Genomic DNA, 20560 nt, shown 5'->3' with positions numbered 1-20560 from the left:
TAACAATGCACTACTTGTGTCCCTTGATTTATTATTGCCACTTCATGATTTCAAATGGTATTTATTTGTGTGTGTTCAGATTTAGGGGCCATAATTCATTTGTGGTGTGATTCCTCAGAAGCAAGCCCCACTTTTTCCAAGGGGGCTTGCTCCCAGAAAGGTACAAACAAGGTTGCTACCGTATACTGTGCTTTCTCCTCTCAGCAGATTAATTATTTGCTCAGGGAAGTGCTTCCCTTCCCCCTCTGAAAATTACATGGCTGCTTCTAGATGGGAGATGCTTTATTAAGTGTTAATTGCTATTGGGATGCAATAATCAGTGTGTCATGTTGCTGGCTTGTCAGAGTGTGTGTTAATTTCATTTAAGTTGCGTTAATTTGGCTCCTTCTGGCAATTTCGCTTTAGCCACCTCTGCTACTGCCAACGTGGCAATGAAGTTTCTGTTGAAAGTAAGAGTGGTGAAAGAAGAGATCGGAGGGAAGTTTTTTGTGGCCTGGGCCCAAATAGTCCTGCTCTTTCACACACATGTCCATTGACTAGAATTGTTAACATGCTAGGTATTGGAGGACTAATTACACATGTATAACTGGAAGAAACAACAACAAGCAAGTATGTGAAGTTAAGAGTTGTTATTATTTATTTCCAGGGCCTTTTCTTCAGCTGGAACTCAGTTCTGGCACCTCTCAGGTGGGCGCCGTTGCCATTATAAGAGTGCAAGGGTGAATTCTAGCACCTCTTTTTCTAGAAAAATAGCACCGCTTATTCCTCATACTTCCTATACTCCTACCTGAATTGCTGAGAGCGGCTTTTGCACAGCTCCCTGGGCATGTTTCCCATGCAGGAGGTAACTTTCAGGGGAAGACCTACCTTAGTTTCAGCAGGTGACCATGGGAGCTCCACACGACAATGCAATTGCTCAGTTATTGTTGGCTCCCAGTCACACGGGGAGCTCCCTTCTCTTTAAGAAACAGACAGCCTCTTGCTCAAGAGGGTGTGTGTGGAGGATCAACGTTGAGTCAAAGACAAAGCTGTGAAGCTTCCCACATCCTGTGGCTTAGGAAGTGGGTGCTTGAAGAACCCAGCCTGGGAAGTCGTCAGTATTTGTAGACATTCCGGTTCTCTTGCCGTATCTTGTTGCTAAAGCGCTGGCTCCACACCCTCCCGTCGCAGAGCTCTTACTGGGGTGTGAGGGGATGCTGTGATCACAGTGCTGAGTGCTTGCTGAGGATCACAGCTCTGGTGACAGCCTGCATTTGATGGGATCTGGGTGCTGGCATGAAGCAAACCAGCTGGCCAGGCTTCTGAGGCCACAGCAGGTCTCCTGCTAATGCCTCCCCCCTCCTGGCCTGCCCAGTTCTGACCTGAAGGGCTCCAGAAGCTGGTTTGGAAAGGAAGGAGACAGAGCTTGAGACCTGTTGATTCCCAGAACTTTGCCCATCAGAAGCCACGGGGAAGCTGGAGGTGGCTTCAAAGTGAGCCTGCCCAAAGAGTGGAGCAAAAATACAGGAAAGCATTGAGGAGGGCAGGCTCTCGATGTTAAACGGAGGCATTGCCCTGCCTCTCAAAAAACACATGCACCTTTAATTGATTAGTTGGCTCAATTAATCCACTGAAACCCTCTCTGACTGACTAAAAATACATTCCCAAATAATGCAGATTAATATAGGTATTGATCATGAAATTATAATAACTGCAGGTGCCAATTACTGTCGTAGAAGAGGCAGCCCACTTTTGTCCTTATTTTGGAGGCTTCCTCTAGGATGGCATTCGACATTTCAGAACACACACAAAAGCCTGGGCTCCGTCCCCCCTTGTTGGAATATATTGTTTTATAGTCTCATGCAAATGTATGCATATTGATTTGATTAATCAGTTCAAGTGACTTTAGGTGAAAGACCACCCTATAGAAACCTGTGTTGTTAAAGTCAGGCAAAAGAGTGTGTTTTCAATCCAGGGCCCCACTCTAACCTAAATCTGTGTTTGATGTCTGTGCACAACATAACCATAGATGACAGAAAGGTGAAGCTATTGCAGGAAAAGTTTAAAATATTTATTCTGAGCTGGTGTTTCAAATGTAGCAAAAGGGAGGGAAGTCCCCCCCAAACATGTAACTTGGTGGTTTCACTTTCACCCAAAGTGGTCTTGGTTCACAGAGAAAGCAAAATTGGGCTCCGTTGTTGACGTCATTTTGCATTTGTACTCCCGCCTCCCTGTGACTCTAACCAAATATTATATATTAGTCCCCACAGTGCAAACGTCATGTGGGCTGCTGAATCACAGCTTTCGAAATATGTTGCAGACCAATATGTGTTCATTATTATAGCAACAAATTAGTAGGCATGTTTTCTCAGTGCACTGAAATGGGAAACTTTGGTTGAAATCAATTATTGAAATTGGTCTCATTTAATTTAATGGTGAGTTAGACCAGTGATTTAAAATTGCCTTGACTTAAATGAAGCCATCTTTACAGCCCAACCTTTGGCACACTTATATAAGAGTTAGTTGCCTTTTTGGGAGGCAGTATTTTTATGGGTTTTTGAAAACATGTAATGCAAGCAAATAGCATGGAAATGTAAATAATAATAAAAAGGAACTGAGAAAACAATTTCCCCCATCAGCGTTTTGATCAATCTGTTTGATTAAATTTAAACATAAATTATTATCTTCACTTGAACCCCGACTCCCATGTTCATCATTATACCACCACTTTATATTGTTTCATTGGTAAAAGCGAGAACGGGCCAGGACCTCCTGCTAGCAAAAAGTAATGTGAATCTGCAGCATAGTCCGTAAGGGGTGCTATTCTCCAGCTTCCAACCTCAGCCCAATGATCATTGTGACATTTAAATCAAGAGAAGGAGAGGGGAGTCATTTCCACTTTTCACTCCAGGTGAAGAAATGGCTAGCGCTGATGCCTGAAAGAGTATTTCTGAGCACTTATAAGGTGATCTACTCACTGGAGTCCAGATCAGAGGTGGAAATGGAAAAGGTCATACAATAAACTGTTGTAGAGAGTCTAAACTGCCCCTGGGCTTTATAGCAATAGCAGACCCTGCAAAATTTGACCATCAGCAATGGTCCTTGAGGAAAGGATGCCCTTTTATGCTCCCTGATCTTGGCTGATTGATGGGCCATTCTGGTGGCTCATTGTGTGGTGGGGGTGGGAGGGGAGGTTATTCATATGCCAAAACCACAACTCTGAGGCCCCCAGGGCAACATGAAGCACCAAGCTCAGTGAAAGGAAGGGCCCCTTTGCTATGCTGCCCTGGATGACAAAGGGCAGCTCTAAACATCTCCCTTATCAAGGCACAATGAGGAATTGTCCCTGAAGCAGACCTGGCAGCTGTGATCCCAGCATTGTGGACCTGGATTCGTCTCAAGAAGCCATCACTTCTTTTTCAATGGCAACCGCAGTGCCTGGAGATGGGCAGTCAGCATCCACAGCAGTAACCAGAGGAGGAATGACCGCTGGGAGGAGCACAGAGAGTTGCAGCAGCACAACTGCCCCAGCTGCAACAAAACATATCCCTCTACAGCCACAGCCGGTGCTGTAACTCTTCAGCAGTTGGACTTCACCCCTAAAAGCATACTTCCTCCATTGTCTCCTGAGACAGAAAGATGCCAACCTTATTTAAAAATGGTATCTAATTATTTGCAGAGGATCCACTGACCCCTCCTCAGCAAGGCTTCTTTTTTATTTCTTTCTATAGGGTGGGGTACAGCCTCAAACCACTCAGCTGGAAGGAAGCCAGTCCTTTGGCCACCCTACTGCCTTCTCTTCTGAGACTCCCAGCTCCTTCTCTAGCCATGGGATGGGATGAGGTGAGTGACTAAGCCCAGGCTCTCTGCCTTTTACAGTGGTACCTCTGGTTAAGAACTTCATTTGTTCTGGAGGTCCATTCTTAACCTGAACCTGTTCTTAACCTGAGGTACCACTTTAGCTAATGGGGCCTCCCACTGCAATTTCTGTTCTCATCCTGAGGTAAAGTTCTTAACCCGAGGTACTACTTCCAGGTTACCGGAGTCTGTAACCTGAAGCGTTTGTAACCCGAAGCATTTGTAACCTGAGGTATGTCACATTTTGCCTCACTTTTGGGGAAGCCTTTACTCACAAGTAGGGCTATATACATCTATATGTCTCGCGAGAGTGGTGCATGCTCTAGTTCAGTGTTTCTCAACCAGTGTGCCTCCAGATGTTTTGGGACTACAACTCCCATCATTCCTGACTACTGGTCTTGCTAGCTAGGGATGATGGGAGTTGTAGTCCCAAAACATCTGGAGGCACACTGGTTGAGAAACACTGCTCTAGTTATCTCTTGCTTGGCTACTGCAATGCGCTCTACTTGGGGCTACCTTTGAAGGTGACCCGGAAACTACAACTAATCCAGAATGCAGCAGCTAGACTGGTAACTGGGAGTGGCCGCCGAGACCACATAACACTGGTCTTGAAAGATCTACATTGGCTCCCAGTACGTTTCCGAGCACAGTTCAAAGTGTTGGTGCTGACCTTTAAAGCCCTAAATGGCCTCGGTCCAGTATACCTGAAGGAGCGTCTCCACCCCCATCATTCTGCCCGGACACTGAGGTCCAGTACCGAGGGCCTTCTGGTGGTTCCCTCACTGCGAGAAGCAAAGCTACAGGGAACTAGGCAGAGGGCCTTCTCGGTAGTGGCACCCTCCCTGTGGAACGCCCTCCCATCAGGTGTCAAAGAGAAAAACAGCTACCAGATTTTTAGAAGACATCTGAAGGCAGCCCTGTTTAGGGAGGCTTTTAATGTTTAATAAATTATTGTATTTTATTTTTCTGTTGGAAGCCGCCCAGAGTGGCTGGGGAAACCCAGCCAGATGGGCGGGGTATAAATAATAAATTATTATTATTACTACCATTATTACTACCATTATTACTCAAAAGGAGGATTTTAATCCAATTGGTTGGCTGCTGTGGGAACAGGATGCAAGACTAGATGGACCTTTGACCTGACCCTGGGGCAGGGCTCTTCTGGTGTTCTGGTGTGTTTGTGTCACCAGAGGGACCCTTCTCCCTTTCTCCTGGGGTGGCCAAACAGGGTTGGGGAGGAACTGTCCCCCTGTCCCCCAATTCCATGGTTCCTGCTTTCCCGCTGATTCCTCATTCAGCTTTACCCTCCTTGTTTTTCCTACCATTCTGTGATGGGCCTCACTCTTGTGTGTATTGTGGGGTAGGCCACATCATAGTACAGTCATACCTCGGTTTAAGTACACCTCGGTTTGAGTACTTTCGGTTTAAGTACTCCACGGACCCGTCTGGAACAGATTAATCCACTTTCCATTACTTTCAATGGGAAAGTTCGCTTCAGGTTAAGTACACTTCAGGTTAAGTACAGACTTCCGGAACCAATTGTGTTTGTAAATCGAGGTACCGCTGTAGTGTTGTCCACACGTACCTGGACATTAAAACTTTAGCCATTTTTAACCAACTGATCTGAGAAGTTAAGCATAAAGGTCTGTGGTCTCATAATCATTTTTTTAAAAAAGCAATAAATTGCATTATCTGCCATTTCTGTCCTCTGGTAAGCGATATGTTTATAAGCACACATGTGTGTGCACACACAGAGAGATGTGAACTTTGAGCAACGCTTTGGGTCAATGTCACCACCCAACCCTATCGATTTGTTACTTTTTAACTTGTCAGTGAGGCAAAGTGAGCAGATTCAGTCAGCTGCTTATGCTGCATGCTATATTCTCCAACACCAGGCATCCCCAAACTTCGGCCCTCCAGATGTTTTGGACTACAATTCCCATCTTCCCTGACCACTGGTCCTGTTAGCTAGGGATCATGGGAGTTGTAGGCCAAAACATCTGGAGGGCCGCATTTTGGGGATGCATGTCCTACACTATTTGTTACGGTTAAAAGGGGCTGCATCTGATGGGACAATGGACCTGGTTTGGGATAGTGCAGACTCAGCTGATGTATATTTTTATGCTGGCCCTTATGTATGCCTCCCTACCTTCTTAACTATCTCCCTGGGGTTTTTCCCTAAAGTGTTTTATCTATATTATTTTGTCAAATAAAAAGTTTTTGAATTTTTTTGTGATTTAAAAAAAGGGAGTGGTACTGGAAGGGGAATTTCGGAGAACTATTAAAACCAGGAGCCATTTGGGCACTATTTTCAGGTGGGATTCAACAAAATACCAGCAAAGCCAGCTTGTGCAATTCAAGGAGTTGATAGTGTCCCTCTAGCATAGGGGCAGCCAGATGTTGGTGGACTACAACTCCCATAATCCCTGACCATTGGCCATGCTGACTAAGGCTGATGGGAGTTGGAGTTCCCCAACAGCTGAAGAGTCCCATATTGGCTACCTAGCTGATGTTCTTCCTAAGTTCTTGGTTTTCCGTGGTCAAATCCTCTCCAGGCCACTTTAGCTGCTGGCCACTGAAAGAGCCTTGAGAACCCATTGAAAGGAGCAGAGAGAGAGAGAGAGAGAGAGAGAAAGAAAGAAAGAAAGAAAGAAAGAAAGAAAGAAAGAAAGAAAGAAAGAAAGAAAGAGAGGTCCTTCTGCTTGGTGTAGGCACAGTCACCCCTCCAGCTATGAAAACAAAAGTGTCAGAAATTGCTGTGTTTTGACTGGGGGGTGAGTCCTGGGAATTGGGCTGGGGTTACCTGCCCAAGAGAGGTCAGCAAGCCCTCACTCAGGTTTCAGGATTTAATTATTTAATAGCCACTCTCTCTCCTCCCTGTTGGGCACTGGAGCAGGATTAACTAACGGCTTTTTTTGCCGGAAAGGAGGGTGTGTGTGCCAGAGGCATAGCTGAAGCAATCAACAGCCTGTTGTCCCAGGTGCTGCCCGAGTTCAAATTTCTGCACTGGGAAAATAAAGAAATATTGCCTCAGATTAATGGCCCTGTTTCACCCTCCCCCGCCCCATTCCCAAAGAGAGCAACACAACTGCATCCCTTCCCTCCCCCCACTACTCCCAATGCTTCCTTGCAACACAGATTCCTTGGGATTCAGTTTAATTCCCCTCCAACAGATGCAGACGTTCCTTTCGGTTTACTGCCTGAGTATCCAGCACAAGGCACCTACTGAAGCTGTGCCAAAAGGTGAAGGACACAGGCATGGTGGGTGGGACGCAGAGGCTTTAGGAGAAAGTGCGCAAGGTTTTTTGTTTTTTTGCACAAAGTTAGAGTGCAAGGTGTGGGAGAAGGTGGCTGCCTGGTGTTTGCTGCCTGTCATTCACAGCCTCATTGTGGCTCCCAAAGTCTGATTGGGCATCTCTCGACTTAACTCTTGGCTCCCATCTGCTCAAGAAGAGTTGTGTGCTTTCTTCAGAGGCCAGCAGCTGTGGCTGTGCCTGAGGCACTGCTGGCACCTTATAAAAGAGGGAATCAAATGGTGAGCGGGGTTGTACTGAAACGTTGTACAAAATGGGCTAATTGCAAGAAAGCCATCTGAGATATGACGGCAGGGATATATTTCTACAATGAGACATGTGAAAACACTGCTGGAGCTAAGCGAGGGCAATAGTGCCGGCTGGCAGGCTCACAGGAACATCACTTGCGCTGCGGAGAAATGGGGTGCTGATGAAGGAGATGCTATAGATCCAGGGAAGGCAAAGAAAGCCCAGGATGCCACTGGGGCAAGAGCTCCCTTTTCATGTCCTCTCCATCACAGAGCAAAAGACAGGCTGACTGCTACCTTAGAATCAAACTGGACCAGATCAGCCTCCAACCAACGTGGTGCCCTCTAGGTGAAAAATCCACCTTCCATCGTTCCTCACCATTGGCTATGGGCTGAGGCTGATGGAGTCGGAAACTAGGTTGGTGAAACCTGAACTAGACCAGGGGTCTAGCCAACATGGCGGTTTGATTCTCATTCCCATCAGCCCCAGCCAGCAGGCCCAATGCTGAGGGATGAAGGGAGCAGGAGTCCAACAACATCTGGAAGACATTATGTTGGCTACCGGTGGACTAGACAGGTAAAGGTTGTTGGTTTTTTTCAGAGATCTTTGGCGAATCCTTGTCTGCAGTCAGGTTGGAGACAGGCCACTTATTGTTACTCCAGTAATGCAAACTATATTAACCAATGAGGAAAGCTGCCCCACGTCCTATTGACCTGTACCAGCTAGAGAGGCCATAATGGCACCTGCCCTCAAAGAAGCCGGTTCAAAGAAAGGGTTGCCAGAGAGTTTCATGGACAGGACAGAAATGGTCAATTTCGGGGGAGGACATCCTATCCAAAGATGGGTCCGGAGCTGATGTTTTCTTGGGCCAGGATGACTGGTCTGCGTCTTTAAAAGACTGGCCTGGCCCTATAGGCACAACTAGTTTTTGTTGCAAGCAGAATTCAATTTTATTACTATATTGACATTAGTAATATTTTCCTAGTGACCAATGCACCAGTCAAGTCATAGAAGAGAAGCTTGTAAGGGAAAGAGCTGCTAATGTGGACACAAAGCCTAATGTCATGCCACAAAACCCCGATGCATTTCTCACCTTCCCCAGTTTTATTTCCCTAGCTTCCAGGCCTCCAGAAATAGCCAAAGCAAAGACCTACTAAATAAATGGTCAACATTGGTGGCATTTTTCTGTGTTGAGGAATAATTTTGTACCTCCTCTAAAATGCCTCCTGATCATGCGGCATGGTGTCAGAGAACTGGCTGCACATCCTCAATTTTAAAAGACTGCCAGAATGAATGGGGTCAATTTAAAATCAGGAAAGAGACATTGCAGTAGGAAGAAGCTAATTGGTCCGGAAAGGGTTAAATCTGAAAGGTGCCAGATGAGTATGTGCATATGTGTGTATGTGGAGAGCAGTTGGGACAATGGTCTCATTCACTGGTCATGAGGGGCTGCTGAATTGTATTTGTACAGCTAGGTAACTGCAAATAGCCCTTCACTGATATGATGAGCACCTTTGCCCCAACCTCTGCCCCATTCTGGGGCCAAGCATCTATTCTGAGGTGGCCCCTTCACATCACAGCCTGACATATGTACAGAGCAGGTGCTCGGGACCTCACATTTTAAATTTTTACCTCGGGAAGCTTCACACCTGGATTGCAGAGAGGAACAATTTTGTCTGAGAGTTTGTCTTTCTCAGTGTGATTGATGCCTGTCTACAGATAAGAGGTTTCTCGGGCTGATTGCAGTGTGTGGCATTGTTTGGTTGTTGACTGAGTGGACACAGCTGGAGTGTGGGTGCGGCCCACAACCTGCCTTAGTGTAAGGACAGGTGTAGTCCCTGAAGGGGCTGACACCAATGGGTCTTTTCTCTCTGGGGTGCCACCATTTTGTGGAATTGTGGGCCAGATGCTCTGGGTGACAGGCCTGTGAACCTTACTGGGGAAGAGGGGAAGTTTTGTTTGGGGCTGTTCCCTCTGAGTGGAAAGGCCTGCCACAATCGTGGTGGAGGCTTAGATGTTTGGTTGCTGGCCACCCCCTGTTTCAGCCCTCCCATTCCAATGTTTTTGAAAGGCAGGTCAGCCCACAATAACACCATGCCCATCCATGTCTTGATTGTAGTTGAAGGGGCTGACTTGGCATGCATTACTGACACTTCGATGGGTGAGCTGGGTGGGCCTAACCTAACTCTGAGTGGGCAAGGGGTGTGTGCTGCTATTGTCCATAGAAGCACCATCCCCTTTACCAGACAGCCTAGAGCTTAGGATAGATCATGGACTTGAAAGGAGACAGATTGGGGATGCTACTGGCCTATCAACCACCCTGAGTGAGCTGGTTGAGGTGATCTCATGGGTGGCGTGGACCATTACTTGGTGTAGTTTTAGAGGCCCCCCAGAAGACAACAGAAGCAGCTGTTGTGCTGGCGCAGGATTTCATCGGTTTCGTGAGAACCATGGGGTCATCTTAAGTGGTCATCAGTTCAACACAATGGGCAGGGCACCTTCTATTATTATTTATCAATGTATGGATCTGTATTCATCAGTGTAAGTTGTCCTTCAAGAAAAATGCTATGTATGAAGCAGCCGTTTCCTGTTTTCTGAGTACAGTGTTTCTGCCTCCTTTGCTGACTTTGCAGTGATTTGGACTGGTGCCTGGGCCCAGCCTCCTGCCAAAAATCTTGGAACAGAGCTTCCCGCTGCCCAGGGGGTAACCCTGATTGATCGCCCAAAGAGCGGAGCGACCTAGTCTGTGTCAATGCAACCTATTTCTCAGAGAGCCCAAAGTACTTTCCTCCCGTCCACTTCCGCTAGCCCACCAGGTCATCCTTTCATGAGAGCTTTGAAATAGCAGCTCTGCTGTGTGCATAGGCTGTACGTTACACAGATTGAAAATGGCTGCCCTGCCCACTGGCAGCCATTCTCTAGGGAAGCACAGCGTAAAAAAGCACAACAGTTGCTTCTTGAAAGAACAGATGTGGGAAGAGTCAACTGACACGTTGGCGGGTGTGATGGTGAAGGAAAGAGAGGGAAGCACACATAACAAAGCACTCTGCAGATTACTGTGTGACAAAGAGACATATAAGGCCCAACCCCTTCCACTCCAAGAGCATCTTGTGAGAAGGAAAAATGCCTGTGGCCCTTGCTCTGTGGGGCTAGTGGGCACCCCTTTTCCCTGTGTGGTGGGCAGGACCTGGCAGCTGGGAGTGTGTGTGTGTGGGAACCCTAACTCAGGAAACTAGCTGGATTTACTGGGCTACGCTCTAAATCCCCCCTCACAAAAGATGCCTGTTCAGTGAGAACAGGATGCCGAGGATTCAGCTGCATTTGTTTGGCCAGTAGAGCCTGGTGGATTACGGACAATTGGTTCAGCCCTGACAGAAAATATCAGGAATGTTAAACAATAAAACGGCCTCCAGTTGTTGTGGGCTCGGAGGGGCCTCCCCCCCCCCGCTATCCTGGACAGGCCCCACATGTGCCTCTTGCTTCTGCTTAATCTGTAGCCCTTCCACTAGGAAAGCATGGCAGCATTTGCTCTTTTTGGTTTACTGATTATTTTGCTGAGTAGCAGCATGGGCTACCCTGGCAACACGGCTGTTGTCAGCCTCCAGCTAATTGGTGTGTAGCCCTTCTGCTGAAGGGTTTGGGAGAGCTAAGGATTGGGAGAGACATTGCTCAGACACTGGAGTCTTTCTTGCAGAAGTGGGACCTATGGAAGTGTTGTGTTGCGCTGAGAGAAAGAGAAGTGGTTTTTATCTCCTCTCTTCTTCTTTTTGCTTTCAGAGGATGAATGTGCACACTTTTTCCAAGTGAACCCACCCAAGAGGAGGGGTGAAATATGTCCCAATATTTGGCAGGGGAATATAGGTACATTTATTTTATGACAGGGTTCATGAAGTGGTAATAAGCAAGTCAAATAATGGGGCCAGGTTGCTCTGCTAGTTAATTTTTGAAACATTAGTTTATAGGTTTTCTTGACAACCCTGAAAGCAAGTATTTGGGTGCCATAAATGTGTACATTCTGTAACAAAAGCTATAATATAGTCCTATGGCACATTAAAGACCAATCATTTTATTATAGCATGGACACATGCCCACTTCACTAGATGTATGAAGTGCAATCTTTGCTGGCGGGTTTATAAAGGAGACAGTTGTAAAGTGGGAGTTAAACAGCAATGAGGTATAAAAATTAGTCAGGGATAACTAGAGCTTGAATATATGTTAAATAGCCACACTTTTCACCCTGAACAGCAGTTTGGTGATGCTGAGATTAGTGTATTAAAAGCTGTAGTGGGGCAGGGAACCATTTTGCAAAACAGTCATAGATAGCACCACTATCTTGTCATTGGTGTGAGTGAGATAAAACAAAACTGAACTTCCTCGTCACCTAGAATATGAAAATGTTCAAAGTTTTAAGATGCAGTACATGAGATTCCATTAGTGCTACTCTTTTTTAAAAAAAGATTTAGTGTAACATTGTGAGAGAAATTCCCAGATAAAGCAGATAGTCAATAGTTAGCCAATTGTTTCTTGAATCTTGATGATAATAATTAAACTTACAGCTGTGACTTTTGAGGCTAATTGTATAAAGCATATTAGTATGTGGACTTCCAGATACAGAAATCAAAGCAACAGCACAGTATGTGAAGGTACCATTTGGTTGACCATTGTTGATTTTTTATACTAACAGCTTCCTCATAGGAACTGAAATAAAAAACAAAGTTCTCTTATATCAGAGCTTTCTGAAAGACTAATATTCAAAACAAAGGCAGATCAAGAAGATAAGACATCCCTCCCAAGTTGTGAGCAACACAGGCAAATGCAGCACACACACACCTTTGGCTGGGAGAAGGTTGTATGCTCACTAGTAAATTATTTGTAGACTGTAACAAGACAGGTCTGTTTGGAATCACTCAGTGGTTTCATGAGAAGAAATTCCAGCTGAGGCTAAAGTTTTTTGGGAGTCGCTCACACCAACTAGTCATTAATTATCCGCAGATTCTGTCTGGTGTCCTATGGCATCACGTTATTTCTGCTCCTTGCTTGCCTAAGGAATTTAGGAATAGCAGAATGGAAGTCAGAGCTATTTCAAGAAGGAGCCGGATAGTTTGGCAAGCTTTTCTGCAGTCTTAGATTAACATAGACAACCACAAGCCTTTCACTTTCTGAAAACAAAATTAGGTCAGAGAAATGGTGGCCAAAGACGACAAATGGAAGAGGCAGAAGTCACATCTTGGCGTCCTCATTTTCACACCATTGGGCAGATTAGTAAACAGGAAGTTTCTTGGTTGCCTGTGGCAAGTAGGATTTCTTCCCTGAAAAGATTTGCCTTAGGTGGTGTATAAACTCCGATAATAAAATTAATGCATTGTAAAGCACCTGTAGACCTTGATATGTCTTCAATCAGAAATGGGCATTACTCTAAATCAGTGGAATTTAGATGGTAGGTTCTCTACCGGCTGATGTGGAGTTGCAGGCCCTTGAGTCATTACGGCATTAAGGCTCCGTCTGAGCTGCCTCAGGAGCGGCCCAGGATTTGATGAAACAGAAGCCCAGTCATCTGTTGTCTGTTAAACCTTGACTCAACACAGGTGTTGGTAACTTAACTGATTTATTTACAAGGTTATTGTTACATGAACCCCAGCCTCAGTGTGGTGAGAGATTTCAGAGGTGTTGGTGTATAACATGGGTTGGGTTTTCTCAAAAGGAAGGAGACTGGAGAAAGTGGTGTCTTTGTGATATGTGGTGTATATATACAGTATACATGCATACAGGCTGAGGCTGCATCCAAGATGGAAGGACTTCAGCAATAACACCACAAAAGATACTAGCCCATAGCTGTCAAGTTTTCCCTTTTCTCGCGAGGAAGCCTATTCAGCATAAGGGAATATCCCTTTAAAAAAGGGAGAACTTGACAGCTATGTACTAGCCCAGGCATCCCCAAACTTTGGCCCTCCAGATGTTTTGAACTACAATTCCCATCTTCCCTGACCATTGGTCCTGCTAGCTAGGGATCATGGAAGTTGTAGGCCAAAACATCTGGAGGGCCACAGTTTGGGGATGCCTGTACTAGCCCTTTGTTAGGTTTCTAGGCATCTGGATTCTGACAGAGAGCAAAATCTGGCCTCTCTGTTTTTCCAGTTCCAGCTGGAATGAGATTGGCTATTCTCCTTTCACTCATCCTGATAGGGAATTAAGCTTGGCCCTGATTCCCTAGTGGCCCTCTCCTTTCAGAATAAGCTCCCCATCTATTGAGAGGCATCTCCTTAACAAAGGAGGATAAAGGACACACAGGAAGCTGCTTACCAGTGGTCCATCTAGCTCAGTTCAGCCCACACTGGCTGGCAGTTGTTCTTCACGGGTTCCAGATAGATGCTGTGCCCCTGAGCTACACACTACTTTCCCAGGGCCACGGGGTAACCTCCAGCAGCCCTGCTTGTTCCATTCACCCTTCCCTGTCTTACAACCAAGAATCACAGTACTGCCTCAGATAACATCTAGACTAATATTCCCTACTAGTGTCATTCAGCCCGTTTAATAAACGGGTGCTAGAACATTCGACCTCTTTCTGCGTTGGCGGCGCGTGGGGGGGCCGGCTGGCCCCTCCCACGGCCGCCGCTTCATCGGGGCGCTCCACTGGGCCCAGCTGGCCAGCGGGCGCCCAGGAGAAGGCCGTGATTCGGCCTCTTGCGGCGGCGCGTGGGGGGGGGCGGCTGCCCCTCCTATGGCCGCCGCTTCGTCAGGGTGCTCCGCTGAGACCAGCTGGCCAGCGGGCGCCCAGAAGGCCGTGATTTGGCCTCTTTCTGCAGCGGCGGCGCGTGGGGGGGGCCAGCTGGCCCCTCCCACGGCCGCCGCTTCGTCGGGGCGCTCCGCTGAGCCCAGCTGGCCAGCAGGCGCCCAGGAGAAGGCCGCGATTCTTCTGAGGACTGTGAGGGAAACGGTAGGTGGGGTGGGTGGGGAGAGCGTGTGTGTGTGTGTGCGTCAAGTCTCTGCGTCCAATCCCTGTGTCCGTGGGGCACATGCGCAGTAGCGCGGACACAGGGACTGGACGCAGAGACACTTGCACTTTATTATATAGGATGCATCATAACTATAGGTAAGGTAAAGGTAAAGGACCCCTGGACGATTAAGTCAAGTTGAATTCGACTATGGGGTGTGGCGCTCATCTTGCTTCAAGCCGAGGGAGCTGGTGTTTGTCTGCAGACAGCTTTCTGGGTCATGTGGCCAGCATGACTAAACTGCTGCTGGTGCAATGGAACACCGTGACGAGTGTCAGAGCGCACGGAAACGCCGATTACCTTCCCGCCACAGCAGTAACTATAAGTTATCAATGATAGGGCTGCTTCCACAGCCCTCTGCCCTCCAGCAAAGTTTCATCTGGTCTAAGGGCAAGAGAGATGGGGTTCCCAATAGCATCTTCAGATGCTGCAATCAGAGCCATCGTGGGGGCGTCAGCATGGGAGACCAAGAGATGGGTCCTTTTTTAGCGGCTCCGGCTTGGTTCTGGAATGCCCTTCCAACTAAGTTGTGTTTGGCCCCCTCTCCGAGCCCTTTTAGACAGAAGATGAAACCCATTTGTTTTGGCAAGGTTTTAAAGGTTGATTGATCATGCTGCTGCGGCCTCGGTTTCTAAGTTTTTTTCTTTAACATAACTTCAATGATTGTTCCGTTGCATTAAAAACACACACCAAGAATTAGTTAATTCTGTTTGTTTTTGTATGCCACTCTTGGTGTGAATGCAGAAAACGGGATGAAAATAAACAAACATTATTATGGCTACTGTGGGGCTGTACTTGTGGATCAGTGTACCGTTTCCAGTGTGCCTGACTGCAAGCCACATGCCTTGGAACCATCTGCTAGCATTGATATACCAAGGGCAGCATTTGTACACACACAACTTCTCCCACTCACTGATGAAAGTGGAGCATGTTTCCCACCCACCTCTTCCTGGAACTCCTGTGATGTTTTTTTCTGGTATTCTAAGTTCTGTGATTAATTTTGGGTAAAATATTTGTCTGAAACTTCAGAATGCTTTTCTGATAGTCTGCACCTACCTAATCCTTCCTTCCTACTTTCATCAGGTTCTGCGGGCCAAATTAGACAACACAAGAAATGTGTGATTGCATTTCACATGTCTTGCAATAAAGAAAGAAAGAAAACAGCGGGTGCATAGGTAATCAGGATTTGGATCATGGCAGGTAACACCCCTCCCTGCAATCCTCTAATTTTGATTAAAATCACCTCCCCCCGAATCTTGCCCAAGAAGAACGCTGCCATTAGCTACCCACATCCCAGAGTAAGGTCTTACTGCTGGGCATTTGGGCTTGCTATTTGGGCAAGATGGGGCAGATGTGTTGGTGTCACATAAAGCTGCATTTAGGTCAGGCCTAGGCAAATGATTATAAACTGGGTACCATTCATGAATGAAGGATGGGGATCATGCCTGCTGGCTTTGCTGCTGACCTCCACGGATCGATTAGCTTTTCTTCAGACAAGGAAGCTGCACATACACAGCCTGTCTATGTGCGATTTGTACCCTGAGTATATAAACTAATCTATCTGCCGAACTCTGGAAACGAATAAAAGATCTCCTGGTCTTTCTGTGGACGGGTCTTCTAGTCCCAGGCCCCTTTGCCCAACTCTGCTCTTATCCCACACAAATTACTCTTCACACCTCATTAATATTCTACAAAGAAATAATCAGTGCCTCCGAGCAGAAACAAAGGAGAAAGTGCTTTGAACAAGAAAGCTAATTTGATGTCCAGTTTGGAGCAGCTGGGATTGCCTCCCTCCTGCCCTAACTGTGGCTCAGGGTCAGAGGGATTCAGAGAAAGAACATCTGCTCTACTTTCCAGGAGCACGGGACCTGCTCTGCTGAGCTCTTATCTCAGAGCTCTACCAATCACAATCCCATGTACTCTCCCAGCTGTACTTCCTTAGAACAGTGCAGGCTTCTGGAATCTCTACCCAATTCTGGAGCTTACTTGCTCCAAGCCGTAATATTTAGAGAGGCACCCAATACCACCTGCCTACCTTGGGAGCTAGATTGAATCATTCTGATGGTGAATACTGAATGCTATGATTCAGAAGCATTTACATACCCTCCAACATATCTCTGATGAAAATAGGGATGCCCCATCCCATAAGAATAATTTTCCTATTTACATCCCACACATCTTACTGGGTTGCCCGAGACAGTCTGGGCAGCTTCCAACATATATAAAAAACATAATAAAGCATTAAACATTAAAAAAAACCACCCTTGCCTATACAGGATTGCCTTCAGGCGGCTTGGGGGTTGGATAACTCCATACCCTCCAACATTTCTCAAATGAAAATAGGGACTAAGGGAAAGTGGGATATTCCAGGATCAAATCTGAAACTGGGACGGCTTCTCTAAATCAGGAGCGCCCCTGGAAAACAGGGACATTTGGAGGGTCTACATTTAGGATTTTGCAACTGAACTTTTTTTGGGGGGGGGCGAGAGGATGTAAAAAAAAAAGAGAGCTTATTTGTAACATCAAAACGTGAATGCATACTTTATAAACCAGAGGGAGGCCCGAATGGTTTTAATGACCATGGCATTTGACTTTCTTAGTATGGAACCCTCTCTTAACATAGACCATTTGTATTTCTGTCTTTTGCACATAAAATGCTGGCATATTTATTTATTTTTTACTCCATAGGCTTTGTCACGAGGAAATCTATATAGTGGTCCTTCTGTTCCGCTTTGCTCTTTACAATCAGGACAAGGCAGAGGACTTGTGTTGCCAATGTCAATACTTCACATCTGCGCACATGGGGCAAGTTTCATGGCGCCAGCGGGGGCTTCGATAGCATTTCTATTCCTGGGCTGGTGGCAAACTGCCTTCTATTCTGAGTCATTGAGGCACACGGGTCCCATTTCAGTCCTGGCTGTCTCTGGCTTGGGTGGGCAGAGGATGCTGAGCAGAGCCCCAGTCAGTGGCGTCCTTTCTCCAGCATTGCTCCTGAAAGACGAGGTCTGTGTGTGCTTAAAATGGCAGGGACAGGATAGGTCTGAAAGGGGAGTGTGTGAGCACAAGCCCCACACTCTTTGGTGGCCTGCAAGCTTCTCTCACACACAATCTCCTCCTTGTCTCCCTCCACCTGGCTCAAAGCTTGCCTCCAATATTAATGAACTCTCCTCCTTGCCTCTGTAATTGACCATGGCGCTGTTTTCCAAGGGGTTTTGGCATGGTGGAGAAAATGGGAATAAGGGAAAGAAAATGTAAAAAAGAGGGAAAAGAAAGCAATAACACAAACCAACAGGGTGAGCGGAGCGAGCTTTGAAAACCACATCCTTCCCCTGAAATAGAGATCATTCATTCACCTGGGCCCACGCAAAACTGGGACAAGACATCATTGTTAGGTGCCGCAAAGGGGACCAAAGATCCGGGGAGGCTGGAAGAGGTGTGGCAACAAGGAGTTTAGGGACAAGGGCAGGATTTTGCAAAGACGATGATGAATGAGATGCTATGTGGAACCATCTCTTTCCCCAATACCTTCCTCTTCACCTCTGCCCTTCATGGTTTAGTTTATTTATACAGAAATTTATAAAATAGCACAGAAAGCTTTAAGCAAACACCCTCGAGCCCCTCACCCCGCTCCCCTCAATCCGGAGTGCCTGAGGTTGAAGCAAGCTGTTCAGGGCTGGGCAAGGAAGCCCCTACTGGCAGCAATTTCGCCAGCTTTGCTCAATGGACTCATTCACTGGCTGTGATGAATGCATTGGTTCTGGCACATTAGGAGGCAGCTGGGCTTTTTCACTGGGCTACTAAGGCTGCTGGGGCATGGCAGGAGTCACACCTGCTGGTGGTCTGTCTGCTTTACAAGGGGCAGTGGGCGGGGAGAGAGAGAAGGGGCCTATGGGTCTGCAAGCAAAGCAGTTTCCAGCCCCCCAAGGTCCCATAGTATGGGGCCACTCATAGGCAGAACAGGGCTGCAGATACCAAATACTTGTCTGATCACTGATGATGCTAAGCTGTTGCGAGTAGTTGCTCCCTTCATGCCTCTTCTTCTGCTTCTTGTTGAGTTTCTGCTCTTTTAAGAAGAATCTGCTCTATAAACAAGCAGCAAAATTTGCAAGACTTGTTTACATGAAGCGTGCAAAAAACACCCCCACATGCTAAATGATAATGGCAATTTTAAAATGCCTAGCTGCTGCATCACCTGCCAAAATTACCAAAAGGAAAAGCCTATAATTTGCTAGTGGATTTGCAGTTCTATAGGTCAAGGAATTAATAGGAATTGGGTAGTTTAATCACAGACCATCGCCATGTTGCAGATTCTACAGGCTTCCCCACATAATGACATAACCTCTTGTAACAATGTGGCACAGCAATACTTTGCATCTCGGCAGAACCTGTCAGGATCTTAAGATGTTTATTGCATAGCTGCCAAGTTATCCCTTTTTTTAAGGGATTTTCCCTTATGCTGAATAGGCTTCCTCGCGAGAAAAGGGAAAACTTGGCAGCTATGGTTTATTGTGGAAAGTGGGCTTATAGAATCTGAAATGGATTTCGGTCGGATTGTGTGTGTGTGTGTGTGTGTGTGTGTGTGTGTGTGTGTAATGGAAGGCTCAGGAGTAAAATAAATAAATCTAGGTTCTTGCAGAAGCAAGAGATTCCACTGTTATCACCAGTTCTGCCAAAAGGTATCATCAAACATCTTAATAAAGCACATGGTGAGGGATTCAACTCTGCCTGTTTCACTCACTTGCCAGGAAAATTCAGGAGGGTAATAATGTGCACCAGCTTCTTATAGCAAAATTCCAGCTTAAATTGAAGAAAGTAGGAAAAACCACTGGGCCAATAAGACACAATCTAAATCAAATCCCTTATGAATACACAGTGGAAGTGAGGAACAGGTTTAAGGATTTAGATTTGGTGGACAGAGTGCCTGAAGAACTATGGATGGAGGCTTGTAACATTATACAGGAGGCAGCAACGAAAACCATCCCAAGGAAAAGGAAATGCAAGAAGGCAAAATGGCTGTCCAACGAGGCCTTACAAATAGCAGAGGAGAGGAGGCAAGCAAAATGCAAGGGAGATAGGGAAAGATACAGGAAACTGAATGCAGATTTCCAAAAAACAGCAAGGAGAGACAAGAGGGTCTTCTTAAATGAGCAATGCAAAGAAATAGAGGAAAACAATAGAATGGGGAAAACCAGAGATCTGTTCAAGAAAATTGGAGATATGAAAGGAACATTTCGTACAAAGATTACCATAATAAAGGACAAAAGTGGAAAGGACCTAACAGAAGCAGAAGACATCAAGAAGAGGTGGCAAGACTACACAGAGGAATTATACCAGAAAGATATGGATGTCTCGTACACCCCAGGTAGTGTGGTTGCTGACCTTGAGCCAGGCATCCTGGAGGGTAAAGTCAAATGGGCCTTAGAAAGCACTGCTAATAACAAGGCCAGTGGAAGTGATGCTATTCAGCTGAACTATTTAAAATTTTAAAAGATGATGCTGTTAAGGTGCTACACTCAATATGCCAGCAAGTTTGGAAAACCCAGCAGTGGCCAGAGGATTGGAGAAGATCAGTCTACATCCCAATCCCAAAGAAGGGCAGTGCCAAAGAATGCTCCAACTGCCACACAATTGCGCTCATTTCACATGCTAGCAAGGTTATGTTCAAAATTCTACAAAGCAGGCTTAAGTAGTATGTGGACCGAGAACTCCCAGAAGTGCAAGCTGGATTTCGAAGGGGCACAGGAAGACCAAATTGCAAACATGCGCTGGATTATGGAGAAAGCTAGAGGGTTCCAGAAAAACATCTACTTCTGCTTCATTGACTACACAAAAGCATTCGACTGTGTCGACCACAGCAAACTATGGCAAGTTCTTAAAGAAATGGGAGTGCCTGATCACCTCATCTGTCTTCTGAGAAATCTCTATGTGGGACAAGAAGCTGCAGTTAGAACTGGATATGGAATAACTGATTGGTTCAAAATTGGGAAAGGAGTACGACAAGGCTCTATATTGTCTCCCTGCTTATTTAACTTATATACAGAATTCATCATGCGAGAGGCTGGACTGGATGAATCCCAAACCAGAATTAGGATTGCCGGAAGAAATATCAACAACCTCAGATATGCTGATGACACAACCTTGATGGCAGACAGTGAGGAGGAATTAAAGAACCTTTTAATGGGGGTGAAA

The sequence above is a fragment of the Zootoca vivipara genome, chromosome 2 (assembly GCF_965207765.1).
Source record: "Zootoca vivipara chromosome 2, rZooViv2.hap1.1, whole genome shotgun sequence".
Taxonomy (NCBI): Eukaryota; Metazoa; Chordata; class Lepidosauria; order Squamata; family Lacertidae; genus Zootoca; species Zootoca vivipara.
This window is presented reverse-complemented; position numbering follows the sequence as displayed.